General features: G+C 38.3%; 1 protein-coding gene across 8 annotated transcripts in view; it reads left to right on the top strand.

Annotated features, from left to right (window-relative positions):
• Positions 1-15,754, top strand: part of LOC132610752 (histone-lysine N-methyltransferase ATX2-like) — a 51,850-nt gene extending 36,096 nt beyond the window's left edge. For 3 of the 8 annotated variants that reach the window (XM_060325106.1, XM_060325107.1, XM_060325105.1), the window contains 2 exons: positions 269-1,403; positions 15,038-15,754. The gene's annotated coding sequence lies outside the window, so the exon portion shown is untranslated. The remainder of the gene's footprint in view (positions 1-268; positions 1,404-15,037) is intronic. The other 5 variants (XM_060325112.1, XM_060325109.1, XM_060325110.1 and 2 more) reach the window with 4 other exon arrangements.
• The last annotated feature ends 1,341 nt before the right edge of the window (positions 15,755-17,095 follow it).

The raw sequence follows: 17,095 nt of genomic DNA, 5'->3' as shown, positions 1-17,095 counted from the left end.
AACATATTAAAATATATCTATATAAAGTGATGTGCTTGATATAAAGTCCTTTTACCATGGCACTGTTATATTGTCGATCTGGATGTCGCACTTGCTTGTAGGCCTGTCCATTTCTTTGATGGAGCAGACCAATCTTCAGAAACTGGATTTGTTGTTTCTATGTAGTATGGAAACTGCCATCTATATATCTTGTCTTGCTTCATGTCATTTTAAAGGCTGTATTTTGCGACCTTCCTTTTTTAATTGAAGTCTATATCTTCTTGGTTAGATGGAGCAGGAGCCGGACTGGGAGATGGAAGAATGGATGATAAATTTTAGTGATATAACAGGACCACAAAGATCATGAAATGCTGATCGATGGTTTAGAGTGGAGTATCAAAAACTTACTTGCAAGAGGTTTTAGATTTCACAATTCTTTGATTTTTCATGAAGTGCATAAAAGTAAAAAAGCACAGGTGATAAAAAAGCACAGGTGATCTTATATATCCTAGATAAGACTTCACTGGGCATGTTTGGATTTCTATGTAAATGTTGAAGGAGTATCTTCACAAGTCAATGATCTAATTGATTTTTCCACCACGTTTCTGCACTATTACTTTTATGTAGACTGTTGATGTTGCCAATGATTTTTTATCTTCATTCCAACTCCTCCCCCTCAAAATCTATGCTTCTGCTTTCCTTCATTAGTTTGGCAGATGGTATGAACATGAAATTCTTTGCTTCGTGTACTATGATTCTGCTCTTCAGTGGTCCTGCCATGGAGTTCAGTATTACAGAACTAAACATGAGTTATTTTTACATTGCTATTGTTCAGTTAATTCTCAATAGCATGTGCTACAAGATTTGAACTACTCAATTCCACTTTAATACATCCCAACGCTCAGAAGAAATTCAAAATTAGTTCTGGCCTTCTCATCTCTGTAATGGAAGTTAGTTGGAATCTTTATATTCTATTTTAAATGGGAGAACTAATGTATTTCTGAGCATGTTCCCTTTTATGACTTCTCTATTATGTTCACATATGGTCTAATCTTTCCATCGGTGCAGTTTTCATCTTTTCCTAAAGCTCAGTCTTGTTAAAGTAATTTGATTTTCCGGGTCATTTCTCAAGTTACTAGGAGATGTATTTGTTTCTGTATTCGCTAGTTTTGACTGGATGATTAAACACATGGCAACTGAACTTCCCATAGTTATTATTCGCAACAATTTTTAGTGGCTGCATCCTCTGTTATCTAAATTTTTAGTTGGGTTTTGATTTGCTCTCATCGCATATTTATATCCTTATCTTTTCTGATTGGGATCAACTCCAAATGCAGCCTCAAGAACATCCATGTTTAAAGCCACTGGGTGAATCTGAACCACTGACTGTAGCATGGGTGTCTCAGATCTGTTCGTATGCTCAGGTGAATCATCACACTATTGCATAATGTATTCATCTATTGAACTCTTGTTGAAATTTAGTGTTCATAAATTATGTAAATCGTTTAGACATGCATATAATATTGAAAAGTCTATAAGTAGCTTATTTAAATTGTAATCAACAACAATAACTAATCCTCAGTCTTAAACAAGTTGGAGTTGGCTATGTGAATCCTCATTGACCATATTTCTCCATTTAAGCTCAACTCAGGTCTCATCATACCAAATTAAAATAAAAGTAAATAATAAGTTAAATGTATATAAAATAATGACAATATTTAAAGTTATTTGAATTTTTACAGACATATAACTCCTATATAAGCACTAGGTTGAAAATTAACGTATTAACAAAGACTAAACCCAAGTAGTAGATGTTATCAAACAACAACAACATACCCAGTATAATCCCAATCCCACCAGGTGGTGTTTGGGGAGGGTAGAGTGTCCGCAAGGTAGGGAGGCTGTTTCCGATAGATCCTCAGCTTAAGAGAAGGTGCCAAGACAACAATAATAATAGGTAGAAATAATGCTCTTAGTACGGAAATAATTAAGTGAATGAACAAAGATAATAATGCTCCTAGTACGGAAAAAAATCCCCGCGACCAGCCACTAGCCCTCTACCCTGATATTCGACCTCCGCACCCTCCTATCAAGGGTCCTGTCCTCAGTAAGCTAAAGTTGCGCCATATCTTGCCGAATCGCCTCTCCCCCTGACTTCTTTGGTCTACCCCTTCCTCTCTTCAGGCCCACCACTAGCCTCTCACACTCCTCACTGGTGCATCTGCGCATCTCCTCTGTACATGGCTGAACCATCTCAACCTTCTTTCCCCTATCTTGTCCACCACGGGGTCATACTCACCTTGTCCCTTATCACTACATTCCGAATCATATCTCTCCTGGTATGCACGTACATCCATCTCAGCCTCTGCATCTCTGCTACCTTTATGTTCTGGACAACTTTCTTAACTGCCCAACACTTCGTCCCATACAACATAGTCGGTCTAACCACCACTTTGTAGAACTTTCTCTTAAGTATAGGCAGCACATCTTTATCGCATAAGACACCTGATACGAGCTTCCTTTTGATCCATCCCGCTCCATGTTACTTATATAGATCTTTTTGTCGTATCTTTAGCTAAGTCGATGGTAGATTCCAAGAAATTATAGGTTTTTGAAAAATCAAAAAGAAAAAAAAAAGATTCCAAGAAATTATAGGTCTTTTGAGACAACTTTCTTCCGTGTAGTTTCAGGTCTACCTTGTCCCTTTTAACACCTTCACTCACCATAATTTCACACCTGCGGACCGGTGCATTTGTTGGTTGACACGGGATATGACCAAACCTCCTCAAGCGACCTTTTCTCATTTTATCTCCAATGTGTGCTGCTTGCACCTTCTAACAAATGTGGTCACTTTTAATCTTATTTTATCTGTATGACCACACATCCATCATAGCATCCACATCTTTGCAAGACTCATCTTGTGGATAGGTTGGAATTTAGTGGCCCAACATTCACTCATGTATAACATTGTTGGTCTTATAATTGTTTGTGGAATTTGTTTCACTTTGGTAGGTATCCTATCACTTGACACCCTGATAGCAATATACCATTTCGACCATCTGATTTTAATTCTGAGTTACATCATCATCTGACATTTCATTATGTCGGAACTACGAATCCGTATATGTAAATTGTTTGTATTTTGGCACAATAATCTCGTCTAGTCTCATCGCAATTTCTCTCTTATCATGTTGACTAAACTTGCAGTGCAACTATTCAATCTTAGTCCCTGTTTGGCCATAAGAATTATGCACTTTATTCCGGAAATTTTTTTCACTTTTTTCCGGAATCAGCGTTTGGCCATGAAAATTCCGAATACAACTTCGGAATACCAAAAACTCAAAAAACTTGTTTTTCAATTTTTTTTTACTTTTTTTTTTCCCACTTTTTTACAACTACATTTCACCAGAAACTACTATTTAAAAAACTATGGCTAAACATAACTCCAACTCCAAAATTCCATTTTGATATCTATGGACAAACAGGGCCTTAATGTAGTTTATTGAATTGAAAAAAAATGTCTTTAAGTTTCTCACATTAATAATGTCACTAAATACATTGAGAAGTATAATAAAAGGAGATTGCAGAGTAAGACAATTTTTTCACGCATTTACTTTTTTTTTCCTTCTCCTGTTTTGCACATAATTAAAACTTTGGTGAAAATTTACTCAACATAAATTTTATCAGCAATGTCTATAAGAATCTCGTTACCGTAACATTTTTCGATGATTGTGAGTGATTCTCGAGGTGTATTGTGCTTTGTGACCGCAACTCTTCAATTAGCATGACCTTGAGGCTCTCGATATTCCAGTAAACAAATCCCAAGAAGTCACATTCTCGTTTGAGTAGCCACAAGTAAACATGGATGGAATAGTTTGCGACTTCTCTAAAAAAACGTGCCTCTCGTGCTCGCATGCGTTGCTTCTCGTTGAATGCTAGTGAGCTTCTTGGCGTAGTTGGAGTAGACCCCTTTGTGAGAAGAAAAGACACGAGAAAATATATTATTAAGATGCGTATTTGCAGTATTACACTTAGCTCAATTTATAGTGATATTCTACACAATACATGGTAATCCTTTATCTTAGGGGATACTATATACATTAATATTCTAACACTCCCCGTTAAGCTGGTGGATGTATGTCATATGTACCGAGCTTGTTACTGATGTAACTAATACGAGGATCATTTGACTTCACAAACTTTGTAATACTATCTCTAAAGAATATCTTTTCTCTGATATAGTGACAGTCAGTTTCAATGTGTTTAGTTCATAGAATACCGGATTTGACGCTATATGAATGGCAGCTTGATTATCAGACACAAGTTCCATTTAACTGATTTCTCTAAATTTCAGTTCTCTTAGCAACTGTTTGATCTAAACTAGCTCAAATGTTGCCTTAGCCATTGCTTGATATTCTGCTCTGCACTAGATCGAGCAACCACATTATGTTTCTTGCTTTTCCAAGATCCTAAATTATCTCATATTAAACTCAATGTCTAGACGTAGAATGTCTATCAAAGGTGATCTTGCTCAATAAACGTCTGTGTATCTAAGGATTTGTTCATGGCTTCGATCCATAGTCCTTTGCCTTAGGGCTAATTGTATATATCGAAGAATGTGGAAGACCGCATCCCAAATCCCAATGACTATTACATGGAGGGTCAATAGATTGACCTACAATACTCATACGAAAGGAAATGTTAAGTCTAGTCACTATGAGGTAATTCAGCTTACCTGATATTATGAGGGCTAAGATTCGTGATGGAGCTTGGCCTCAAACCAAATGATGGTCCATGGAGCATTTGCACCATATTTGAGGAGCTTCAAGAGGTCTCAAGTGTGTATCTTCACGTTACACAGTTATTGATGATAAAGGGTGCGCCTTTAAAGGCCATTAGAAACCCATGTGTGATGATGATCATGTTATGGGGATAGCATGGAAGCCTTTGAAAGACATCGAGTACTCACATATCAAGCTATTTACGCAAAGATAGGGTGGCTATGCATGCAAAGAGGCTATCTTTTAAATCCAAGGCATCATCCATGAAGAAGATTAAAGAAGGCCTTTTTTTATTAAGGTAATAGCCTTATTAGTCTTCTTAGCTTAAGTAGTATAAATACTACCTTTGTTATTTCATTATGTAGTTTTTGATGAATATTGAATGAGAGTGATTCTATAGTATCTAGGTTGTAGAGATAGCATAGTGCTCCTAGTGAGTGTAGAATTAGTCTTAATCTCTTCAATTGAACCTCTCTTTGAATTTATCCAAGTTAGTAATTCAAGCATGACTTCAAGTATGGTTCCGCAATGACAGATCATCTGAATATTTTTCAGGGAATCATGAACCAGTTATCTGCTATGGGCATTAATTTTGATGAAGAAATTCAAGGCTTGTTTCTACTTGGTTCCCTACCAGATTCTTGGGAAATTATTAGAACTTCATTATCAAATTCTGCTCCGGATGGTGTGATCTCTATGGATCTTGCCAAGAGCAGTCTTTTAAATGAAGAGATGAGAAGAAAATCTCAAGGTTCCTCCTCATCAGATGTCTTGGTGACTGACACTAGGGGGAGAGGCAAGAATCGTGGTTCTCAAAATAGAGAACATCATAGACTCAAATTAGAAGCCAGTGTACCCTCCTTCAGGTGAATGGGACTGGAAGGGGAGATTTGTGGGGTCCAGTCCCCTATTCCATATTTTAAGGAAGGAAATTTTTTCTTCTTTTGACAAAATCACATTGGTAGCAATTGTGGAATTGGCCAACAAGCCAATTCTTTTGTTCACATTTTCGTGATGTAAACGCTTACCTCATCATAGTCGTGATAAAAGCGCTTACCTCATCATTGTCGTGATGTAAGCGCTTACCTCATCATAGTCGTGATGTAAGCGCTTACATCATGAAAATGTGAACAAAAGAATTGGCTTGTTGGCCAATTCCACAATTGCTACCAATGTGATTTTGTCAAAGGAAGAAAAATCTTCCTTCCTTAAAATGTGGCTCGTGGCGAAAAGCGTCGTGGTTTATACTGGACTACGGCCTCTACCTGTGTTGATATGGTGAATGCAGTTGAGAGCAATAGCTCTTCAACGTTATGGCATAAGAGGCTTAGCCACATTAGCGAGAAAGGACTAAATGTTCTGGCCAAAAAGAAATTATTGTCAAATTTCGAAAGTGCTAAATTAGAAAAGTGTGAGCACTGCTTGGCTGGAAAACAAAATAGAGTTTCTTTCAAGTCTCATCCTCCTTCAAGAAAGACAGAGTTGCTTGAGTTAGTGCATTCAGATTTATGTGGTCCAATGAAGACATGGACCTTGGGTGGTGCACTTTACTTCGCTACCTTTATTGATGATTGCTCAAGGAAACTTTGGGTCTACGTGTTAAAGACTAAAGACCAAGTGTTGGGTGTCTTTAAGCAGTTTCAGGCCTCAGTTGAAAGAGAAACTGGAAACAAGCTGAAGTGTATTCGTACTGATAACGGTGGTGAATATTGTGGACCGTTTGACGAATACTGCAAGCAACAGGGTATCAGACACCAGAAGACTCCTCCTAAGACTCCTCAGCTTAATGGTTTTAGCAGAGAGGATGAACAGGACCTTGATGGAAAGAGTTAGATGTTTGCTTTCTGAAGCAAAGTTGCTGAATTCCTTTTGGGGTGAGGCCTTGTTGACCGCCGCACATGTTATTAATCTATCCCCTGCGGTTGCTTTGCAAAGTGATGTTCCAAACAGAGTTTGGTATGGCAAGGATGTCTCCTATGACCACTTGAAAGTGTTTGGTTGCAAAGTTTTTGTACATGTGCCTAAAGATGAGAGGTCAAAATTAACTGCCAAGACAAGGCAGTGCATCTTCATTGGTTATGGCCTTGATGAGTTTGGTTACAAGCTATATGTTCCAATTGAGAAGAAGGTCGTGAGAAGCCGTGATGTTATGTTCGTGGAGGATCAAACCATTGAAGATATTAACAAAGTAGAGAAGATAAAATCTTCAAGTTCTGAAGGTTTAGTTAATCTTGATCAAATCCCTCATACAAATGTTGATGAAGTTGGTGGGCTTGATGACGATAGTGATGCCCAGAATCATGTTCCAGATCAGCATGTTGATGATGATAACGATGCTGCTATTGATGAGGTAGATGCTCCTACTCATAAAATCGTGGATGAGTCAGATATTCCACTTAGAAGGTCTACTAGACAACATGTTCCTTCTTCCCGTTATTCACCTAATGAGTATGTATTACTCACTGATGGGGGAGAACCTGAATGTTATGAGGAGGCCATGGAGAAGCCATGCAAGATGAAATGAAATCTCTGCACGAGAACCATACTTATGAGTTGGTGAAATTTCCTAAGGGCATAAGAGCTTTGAAGAACAAGTGGGTGTTCAAAGTTAAAGTCGAAGAACACAGCTTGAAGCCCAGATACAAAGCTAGATTGGTTGTTAAGGGATTTGGTCAAAGGAAAGGCATTGACTTTGACGAAATATTTTCTCCTGTCGTGAAAATGTCCTCCATTCGGACAGTTCTTGGTTTGACTGCTAGTCTTGATTTGGAGATTGAGCAGATGGATGTGAAGATGTGAAGACTGCTTTTCTTCACGGTGACTTAGAAGATGAGATTTATATGGAACAACCTGAGGGCTTCAAGGCAAAAGGTAAAGAAAATCTTGTATGCAAACTTAAGAAGAGTATATGGATTGAAGCAAGCTCCCAGACAGTGGTACAAGAAGTTTGAGTCTGTTATTGGGGAGCAAGGCTACAAGAAGACTTCTTCAGATCACTGTGTGTGTCTACAAAGATTTTCTGATAATGACTTCATCATCCTCTTGCTATATGTGGATGATATGTTGATTGTAGGCAAGAATGCTTCCAAGATTGACGAGTTGAAGAAACAGTTAAGTAAGTCTTTTGCAATGAAAGACTTGGGTCATGCTAAGCAAATTTTGGGCATGAGAATTACTCGTTCAAGAGATGAAAAGAAGCTTTATTTGTCGCAGAAAAAGTACATAGAACGTGTACTGGAGCGCTTCAATATGCAGAATGCTAAGTGGGTTAGCACACCTCTTCCTGGTCATCTGAAACTGAGCAAAGAGATGTGTCCTACAACAACAGAGGAAAAAGAGAGAATGGCCAAGATTTCTTATTCCTCTGCCGTCGGAAGTTTGCGCAAAAATAATATTCACGGTATTAGTGATAAACGCGAAACACTAACTCATGGTTAAATCAACAAGAATAAAATGCAGCAATAATGACATCAAGATTTTACGTGGAAACCCTTCTGAATAAGGGAAAAATCACGGCCAAGAGGAGCAGCTGATATCACTATAGCGAGGAATTTTACACTGTGTAGTAACGAGTACAAATACTTCTAAGACCACTACACCCTCAAAAGAAAAATATTCTTTTGATTTTCCCACCTCACTACAATATCACTCACACTCTATTTTTCCTCACATACTATTTTCTTACATAGTCTATGGTATACCTCACTTTGCTCTCACTCAGATGTATTGTCTGAGATTTTGGTGTATTACAAATGAACCATAAGCTGCCTATTTATAGGAATGAATTTCCTATGATGAGGTAAGCGCTTACATCACAACTATGATAGGGTCCGAGCATGTGTCTCTCTAGAAATATGGTTCAACACATTATCGTCAACCCACTGTCTAATAAGGCCGCAAACCTGCCGATGCAACAAATTCCATTCTTCATCTGATTTATTATCAAGCTTTTTATTTCCAAAGACAGGTTGATGAAAATTCTTGACATAGAGCAAATCTTCCATTTTGCCCTTCCAAATGGCATAATTTACGCCACTCAAAGTAACCATTCTACTAGTGTTGGCTTCCATCGTTTATCACAAATACAAATACTATTTATATTCCATAGACTTTTTGAGGGTGTAGTGTTCTTAGGAGTATTTGTACTCGTTACTACACAGTGTAAAATTCTTCTATAGTGATATCAGGTGCTCCTCTTGGCCGTGGTTTTTCCCTTATTCTGAAGGGTTTCCACGTAAAATCTTGGTGTCATTATTGCTGCATTTTATTCTTGCTGATTTAACCATAAGTTAGTGTTCCGCGTTTATCACTAATACCGTGAATTTTATTTTTGCGGGTCTATTTTATTCCCAACAAGTGGTATTAGAGCCAAGGTTCTGTTTGAGTATGCTCTGTGGTCAACCACAGTCTGAACTTCCACATCAGAAAAGAATTATTTTGGTCTTCGAATAAAATAGTATTTGTATTTGTGATAAACGATGGAAGCCAACACTAGTAGAATGGTTACTTTGAGTGGCGTAAATTATGCCATTTGGAAGGGCAAAATGGAAGATTTGCTCTATGTCAAGAATTTTCATCAACCTGTCTTTGGAAATAAAAAGCCTGATAATAAATCAGATGAAGAGTGGAATTTGTTGCATCGGCAGGTTTGCGGTTTTATTAGACAGTGGGTTGACGATAATGTGTTGAACCATATTTCTGGAGAGACACATGCTCGGACCCTATGGGAGCATCTTGAAAGTTTGTATGCTTGAAAAACTGGTAACAACAAGATGTTTCTGATAAAGCAAATGCTGGGTTTAAAATACCACGATGGTTCCGCAATGACAGATCATCTGAACATTTTTCGGGGGATCATGAACCAGTTATCTGCTATGGCATTAATTTTGATGAAGAAATTGAAGGCTTGGTTCCCTACCAGATTCTTGGGAAATTATTAGAACTTCATTATCAAATTCTGCTCCGGATGGTGTGATCTCTATGGATCTTGCCAAGAGCAGTCTTTTAAATGAAGAGATGAGAAGAAAATCTCAAGGTTCCTCCTCATCAGATGTCTTGGTGACTGACACTAGGGGGAGAGGCAAGAATCGTGGTTCTCAAAATAGAGAACATCATAGAAGCAAATCCAGAAGCAGACTTAAAGATATTGAGTGCTATCATTGCGGGAAGAGAGGGCACACAAAGAAGTTCTGCTGGATTTTGAAAAAAGAGAATAGAGAAAAGGAGGAAAAGAAAGAAGATGGCAATCGTGTTGCCGCTGTCACTACAGAAGATCTTGTTATTGTCCTTGATGCGGATTTGATAAATATTGCTTGTGATGAGTCAAGCTGGGTTGTGGACAGTGGTGCCGCATCTCATGTGACATCAAGGAAGGAACTTTTCTCATCCTATACTCCGGGTGACTTTGGAACTTTGAGTATGGGTAATGTGACTGTATCTAGGGTGGCTGGTGTTGGAACGATTGGTTTGAAAACTAGTATTGGAACTAAACTAGTTTTAAACAATGTAAAGCATGCGCCTGATGTTCGTTTGTACTTGATCTCTGTTGGTGTTTTGGATGATGAGGGATATGTCAGTACCAATGGTGCTGGAAAGTGGAAGCTTACTAAAGGTTACATGATTGTGGCTCGTGGCGAAAAGCGTCGTGGTTTATACTGGACTACGGCCTCTACCTGTGTTGATATGGTGAATGCAGTTGAGAGCAATAGCTCTTCAACGTTATGGCATAAGAGGCTTAGCCACATTAGCGAGAAAGGACTAAATGTTCTGGCCAAAAAGAAATTATTGTCAAATTTCGAAAGTGCTAAATTAGAAAAGTGTGAGCACTGCTTGGCTGGAAAACAAAATAGAGTTTCTTTCAAGTCTCATCCTCCTTCAAGAAAGACAGAGTTGCTTGAGTTGGTGCATTCAGATTTATGTGGTCCAATGAAGACAAGGACCTTGGGTGGTGCACTTTACTTCGCTACCTTTATTGATGATTGCTCAAGGAAACTTTGGGTCTACGTGTTAAAGACTAAAGACCAAGTGTTGGGTGTCTTTAAGCAGTTTCAGGCCTCAGTTGAAAGAGAAACTGGAAACAAGCTGAAGTGTATTCGTACTGATAACGGTGGTGAATATTGTGGACCGTTTGACGAATACTGCAAGCAACAGGGTATCAGACACCAGAAGACTCCTCCTAAGACTCCTCAGCTTAATGGTTTTAGCAGAGAGGATGAACAGGACCTTGATGGAAAGAGTTAGATGTTTGCTTTCTGAAGCAAAGTTGCTGAATTCCTTTTGGGGTGAGGCCTTGTTGACCGCCGCACATGTTATTAATCTATCCCCTGCGGTTGCTTTGCAAAGTGATGTTCCAAACATAGTTTGGTATGGCAAGGATGTCTCCTATGACCACTTGAAAGTGTTTGGTTGCAAAGCTTTTGTACATGTGCCTAAAAATGAGAGGTCAAAATTAACTGCCAAGACAAGGCAGTGCATCTTCATTGGTTATGGCCTTGATGAGTTTGGTTACAAGCTATATGATCCAATTGAGAAGAAGGTCGTGAGAAGCCGTGATGTTATGTTCGTGGAGGATCAAACCATTGAAGATATTAACAAAGTAGAGAAGATAAAATCTTCAAGTTCTGAAGGTTTAGTTAATCTTGATCAAATCCCTCATACAAATGTTGATGAAGTTGGTGGGCTTGATGACGATAGTGATGCCCAGAATCATGTTCCAGATCAGCATGTTGATGATGATAATGATGCTGCTATTGATGAGGTAGATGCTCCTACTCATGAAGTCGTGGATGAGTCAGATATTCCACTTAGAAGGTCTACTAGACAGCATGTTCCTTCTTCCCGTTATTCACCTAATGAGTATGTATTACTCACTGATGGGGGGAGAACCTGAATGTTATGAGGAGGCCATGGAAGATAAGCACAAGAATCAATGGATTGAAGCCATGCAAGATGAGATGAAATCTCTGCGTGAGAACCATACTTATGAGTTGGTGAAATTGCCTAAGGGCATGAGAGCTTTGAAGAACAAGTGGGTGTTCAAAGTTAAAGCCGAAGAACACAACTTGAAGCCCAGATACAAAGCTAGATTGGTTGTTAAGGGATTTGGTCAAAGGAAAGGTATTGACTTTGACGAAATATTTTCTCCTGTCGTGAAAATGTCCTCCATTCGGACAGTTCTTGGTTTGACTGCTAGTCTTGATTTGGAGATTGAGCAGATGGATGTGAAGACTGCTTTTCTTCACGGTGACTTATATGAGGAGATTTATATGGAACAACCTGAGGGCTTCAAGGCAAAAGGTAAAGAAAATCTTGTATGCAAACTCAAGAAGAGTCTATATGGATTGAAGCAAGCTCCCAGACAGTGGTACAAGAAGTTTGAGTGGGGAGCAAGGCTACAAGAAGACTTCTTCAGATCACTGTGTGTTTGTACAAAGATTTTCTGATGATGACTTTATCATCCTTCTGCTATATATGGATGATATGTTGATTGTAGGCAAAAATGCTTCCAGGATTGACGAGTTGAAGAAACAGTTGAGTAAGTCTTTTGCAATGAAAGACTTGGGTCATGCTTAGCAGATTTTGGGCATGAGAATTACTCGTTCGAGAGATGAAAAGAAGCTTTATTTGTCGCAGAAAAAGTACATAGAACGTGTACTAGAGCGCTTCAATATGAAGAGTGCTAAGTGGGTTAGCACACCTCTTCCTGGTCACCTGAAATTGAGCAAAAAGATGTGTCCTACAACAACAGAGGAAAAAGAGAGAATGGCCAAGATTCCTTATTCCTCTGCCGTCGGAAGTTTAATGTATTCAATGGTATGCACTCGACCAGATATTGCTCATGCAGTCGGTGTTGTTAGCAGATCTCTCGAAAATTCAGGGAAAGAGCATTGGGAAGTTGTGAAGTGGATACTCAGGTATCTAAGAGGAAACTCTGATGAATGCTTGTGTTTTGGAGGATCAAATCTAATTTTGAAGGGCTATACAGATTCTGATATGGCAGGTGACCTTGATAACAGAAAATCCACTACTGGATATTTGTTTACTTTTTCAGGGGGAGCTATATCATGGCAGTCGAAGTTGCAGAAGTGTGTCGCACTGTCTACAACGGAAGCGGAGTATATTGCAGCTACTGAAGCTGGCAAAGAGATGATATGGCTTCAGAGATTCCTTCAAGAACTTGGATTTCAACAAATGAAGTATGCTGTCTATTGTGACAATCAGAGTGCAATAGACTTGAGTAAGAACTCCATGTACCATGCGAGAACAAAACACATCAGTGTCAGATATCATTGGATTCGTGAGAAATTGGAAAGCGAATTGTTCCAAGTCAAGAAGATTCACACGAATGAAAATCCTGCAGATATGCTGACCAAGGCGGTATCGAGAGACAAGTTCGAATCGTGCAAAGAACTTGTCGGCATGCACTCAAATTAGAAGCCAGTGTACCCTCCTTCAGGTGAATGGGACTGGAGGGGGAGATTTGTGGGGTCCAGTCCCCTATCCCATATTTTAAGGAAGGAAGATTTTTCTTTCTTTGACAAAATCACATTGGTGGCAATTGTGGAATTGGCCAACAAGCTAATTCTTTTGTTCACATTTTCGTGTTGTAAGCGCTTACCTCATCATAGTCGTGATGTAAGCGCTTACCTCATCATAGGAAATTCATTCCTATAAATAGACAGCTTATGGTTCATTTGTAGCACACTAAAAAATCTCAGACAATAGATCTGAGTGAGAGCAAAGTGAGGTATTTCATAGACTGTAAGAAAATAGTCTGTGAAGAAAAATAGAGTGTGAGTGATATTGTAGTGAGGTGGGAAAATCAAAAGAGTTATTTCTTTTGAGGGTGTAGTGGTCTTAGGAGTATTTGTACTCGTTACTACACAGTGTAAAATTTCTATCTCCCTCACCCAAAGCTGTGGAGATAAGGTGGAAGATACAAAAGCTATATTTAGAATAATAAAGAGAATCTATTGAAATTCATATTTGAATGGGATTATCAACTATATTTGATTGGAAAAACCAGCCAATCTACTCTCCTTTTTTTGGTCTGCCCTCGTAACTTGATAAATCATAAGAGAAGAAGGCAAGCACGCGGGGTGTACCGGTCAACTTTGAGCTGTCGAGTGACGATTGCTCCATCTCTTAAAAAAGGACGCGGGGGGCCTGTCTTGTAATAAAGGGGGTACTCTCTTCTCTGATGTGCGCATACTTTGCTTTTCCTCTTAAGATAAGAGCTTTCCACGAAAGCTTGTCACACCATCCTTCCATCTCCCTAAGTCATTAGAGTGTGGTGAAAGAATTCCATCGTACAGTCGAAGGGGACGACCGAGAACTAGATGGCAACCTAACCGAGTACGTCATAATTGAGAAAGGGTAGACCCACCCCCAGAGCCAGAACACAGGCGCCGACCTCTCTGCCACCAACACAAGTGAATAAGAAAAGATCACGTCGCCAAAGGTGGCTTGGATTGTGATCATTTGCTTGATTTGAATCCCTTCTTTCTTCTATTCTCATCTCTAATTTCTTCCATTCTCATCCCTTGACTTCTTACCATTTTAATTTCTGCGTTTGTTGTTTGAATCCGCTTATCCCAAGTCGATTCTTATCATTACCAATCAACCACCTATATTTTATATGATCACTAAGAGCCTCCTATCTTCCCCCCCCCCCCCCCCCCCCCCCCCCCCCCTCCCCCCCAAACACACACACAAAACCACAATATCTTGGCAGTAGCTTAAAGATATCCATAGGAGTGTTAATAGGTTTACAACTCATCATTCCCATCTCCTCAAGAATGTCTAAAGCATACTCATTGTGAAATAACGATACCCGATCTAGACTAAGCGACCTCAGTACTAGAAATTACTTCAATCTGCCCAAATCCTAGTCTTAAAGTGCTGAAAGAGATGTTGCTTTCATACTAATGATATCATCGTGATCATTGCTAGTATTACGATATTGTGCGAACATAATTTATGTGGTTGCTCCATATAAAGCTCAAAATTGCACTATAGAATGAACGTTGAAATTGTGACTTTCGATCTTTTCTTTCCTGGGAGGCTTAAGTAGAATAATGGAAAACGAACTTGTTATAATGAAATCTTTTGCTTGCAAGATACATAAGAGGAGCATTGCTAGATAATTTTGTCTACCACGATTTAAAACAAATAGAAATAAATCATCTAACTTTTTTGTTGTTGTAATGATTTGAACTCTGTTTTTTTCATGATTTATTCTAATTTCATTGACGGCTCTGGCCCTGCTACCCAAACAGGTAAACCTTCACGCATACAAACTCTTCCTAAGGTTGCATCCAGAAGTTGTGGAAAACATGTGCTTGTAATCTCGAAAAAGTGAGTATTCAAGGAAAAATGATTGATTTTTTTGAGAATAACAAGGGTGAGTTCAACAACTTCGAAAATCTAAAGTGGTTGGAACATTTGAAGTTGTTGACTGATATTGGCTCTTTGAGGAAAGTTTCTTCATCTTCCTCTATAATTCTTCGGCTCTCTATGCAAACTGAAGAATTTAACTTACCCACATACGAGGTCAGCTTAGACTGGGGCGAATAGACTGCGATACGGAGATTTTAACCAACTCAAGGTACTGTGGATTGGAAGGCAGACCTCAAATCTTGGAAGGTTGTAAATCTTCAATTTTAGAAACTTTAGTACCTTGTTATTAAATCCCGCGATGAGTGTGAGACTGTGCCTATTGAGTTGGTTGATGTGCGCAGCCTGCACGTGATGACGTGGACAACACAAACATGGAGATTAAATATGCAAAAGCCATTCAACGCAGGAAGCAAGCGATGCATCAAGAACACATACAGAAAGCAAATTTGGAGTAGAAATCTTAGATAAGTAAAAGAGTCGAATTCTAGAGTGTTTCAAATTTAAGCTCAATATATTGTGCGCCGTTTAAACAACTGATTGTAATGCTACACAATGACGTTGAAATGGAAGGTCAGATTCTTTTTGTTTTGACATGATTTTAGATCTTCATTATGTTTTTCACCAAATGTATGTCTATATATTCCTTGTAGTTATTTTTCTTCATACGCGGGTGCATTAGTTTTTTTTTTTCCTTTTCCAGATTTGAAATTATTTCATCAACTTCATCATTTTCCCAATATTTAATTATTTGTTACTTCATCAAGCTTGCACGAACACTAATTGTTATAATGATATAAGAACAATAATAGCAGCAATTAATACTGATTTTGAAATAAAATAACAAATAATTTAATATATTGTAACGGAATATTAAATTTGCATGAAAAACACCTACTAAATAAAAGCAGAGAGCGACTCAAAACACTGTATATCTTTCTCTTCACGTTTAAGTTTGTTCCTCCACTTGCTTTCTTAGTTTGTTCCTCCACTTGCTTTCTTATGTTTCATTATGGAGTTTGGTCCAAAGTTCAATAGTTCCAGCTATTACCACCTTCCACATTGTACACATTTGATTAACGTTATTTCTATGAAGTTATAGTTGGGGTATACGGGGTCTTATCTAACTGTTGGTACTTTGCATCTCTACGGAGAATTCAATTTCACCGGATCTATGTTGGAGATACGCGGCAATCGTTACACTATTTGTCTAGGTTGCTACTTAAGGAATATCATCGATCTTAAAACACTTTTAGAGTTGCAGCAACCGGTTACTAGGCTTCCATTCACTCTTACAATATTTCTAATGTATATTGTCCCCAATGTCTTCATTTCCATAAAATTTGTTGGATAGGATATCCATATTTTTGATGTACACCAAAGAAAAAGAAAAAAGGGATAGAAAGAAATGAGGAGCGTGTGATCAGCATGTGACTAACTATCCCAGTCAAGAGAATAACTGAACTATTAACTGTGCAAATTCAATAAAATACTTAAAAGCAGACATTCGATCACAAACGCTGCATTAACTGAATCATTTGGACAATAGTCACAACTCTGAATCAAGGGACATTTGACGATGTCACAAAATCGTAACTGAAATACTGGACAGATCTGATACAAGTCATCAGCCAGCTAGGTAATATATAGCCTGTTTGGATGAGCTTATAACTTATGGCTCTTCGTTTATTTTTGTTATTTTGACGTAAAATCAGTGTTTAAAAACACTTTATTTTATCTTAATCAAACACTATAAAAGTCCTTAAAAGTTATTTTAGCTTAAAAAACCTAAAATAAGTCAATCCAAAAGGCTCATAGTTATGTTTCGGCGATCTAATAGTATAAATATCTTTTTACATTATCAGTATAAAGAAGTTAAACCACGTATATAAGGGAATTTTCGAAATTAAGTGGAGCTTTAAGGATGTATTTACCGAAAG

Source organism: Lycium barbarum, chromosome 9 (assembly GCF_019175385.1).
Source record: "Lycium barbarum isolate Lr01 chromosome 9, ASM1917538v2, whole genome shotgun sequence".
Lineage (NCBI taxonomy): Eukaryota > Viridiplantae > Streptophyta > Magnoliopsida > Solanales > Solanaceae > Lycium > Lycium barbarum.
Note: the sequence above shows the minus strand (reverse complement) of the source record. Positions and strands in the feature narration are given on the sequence as shown.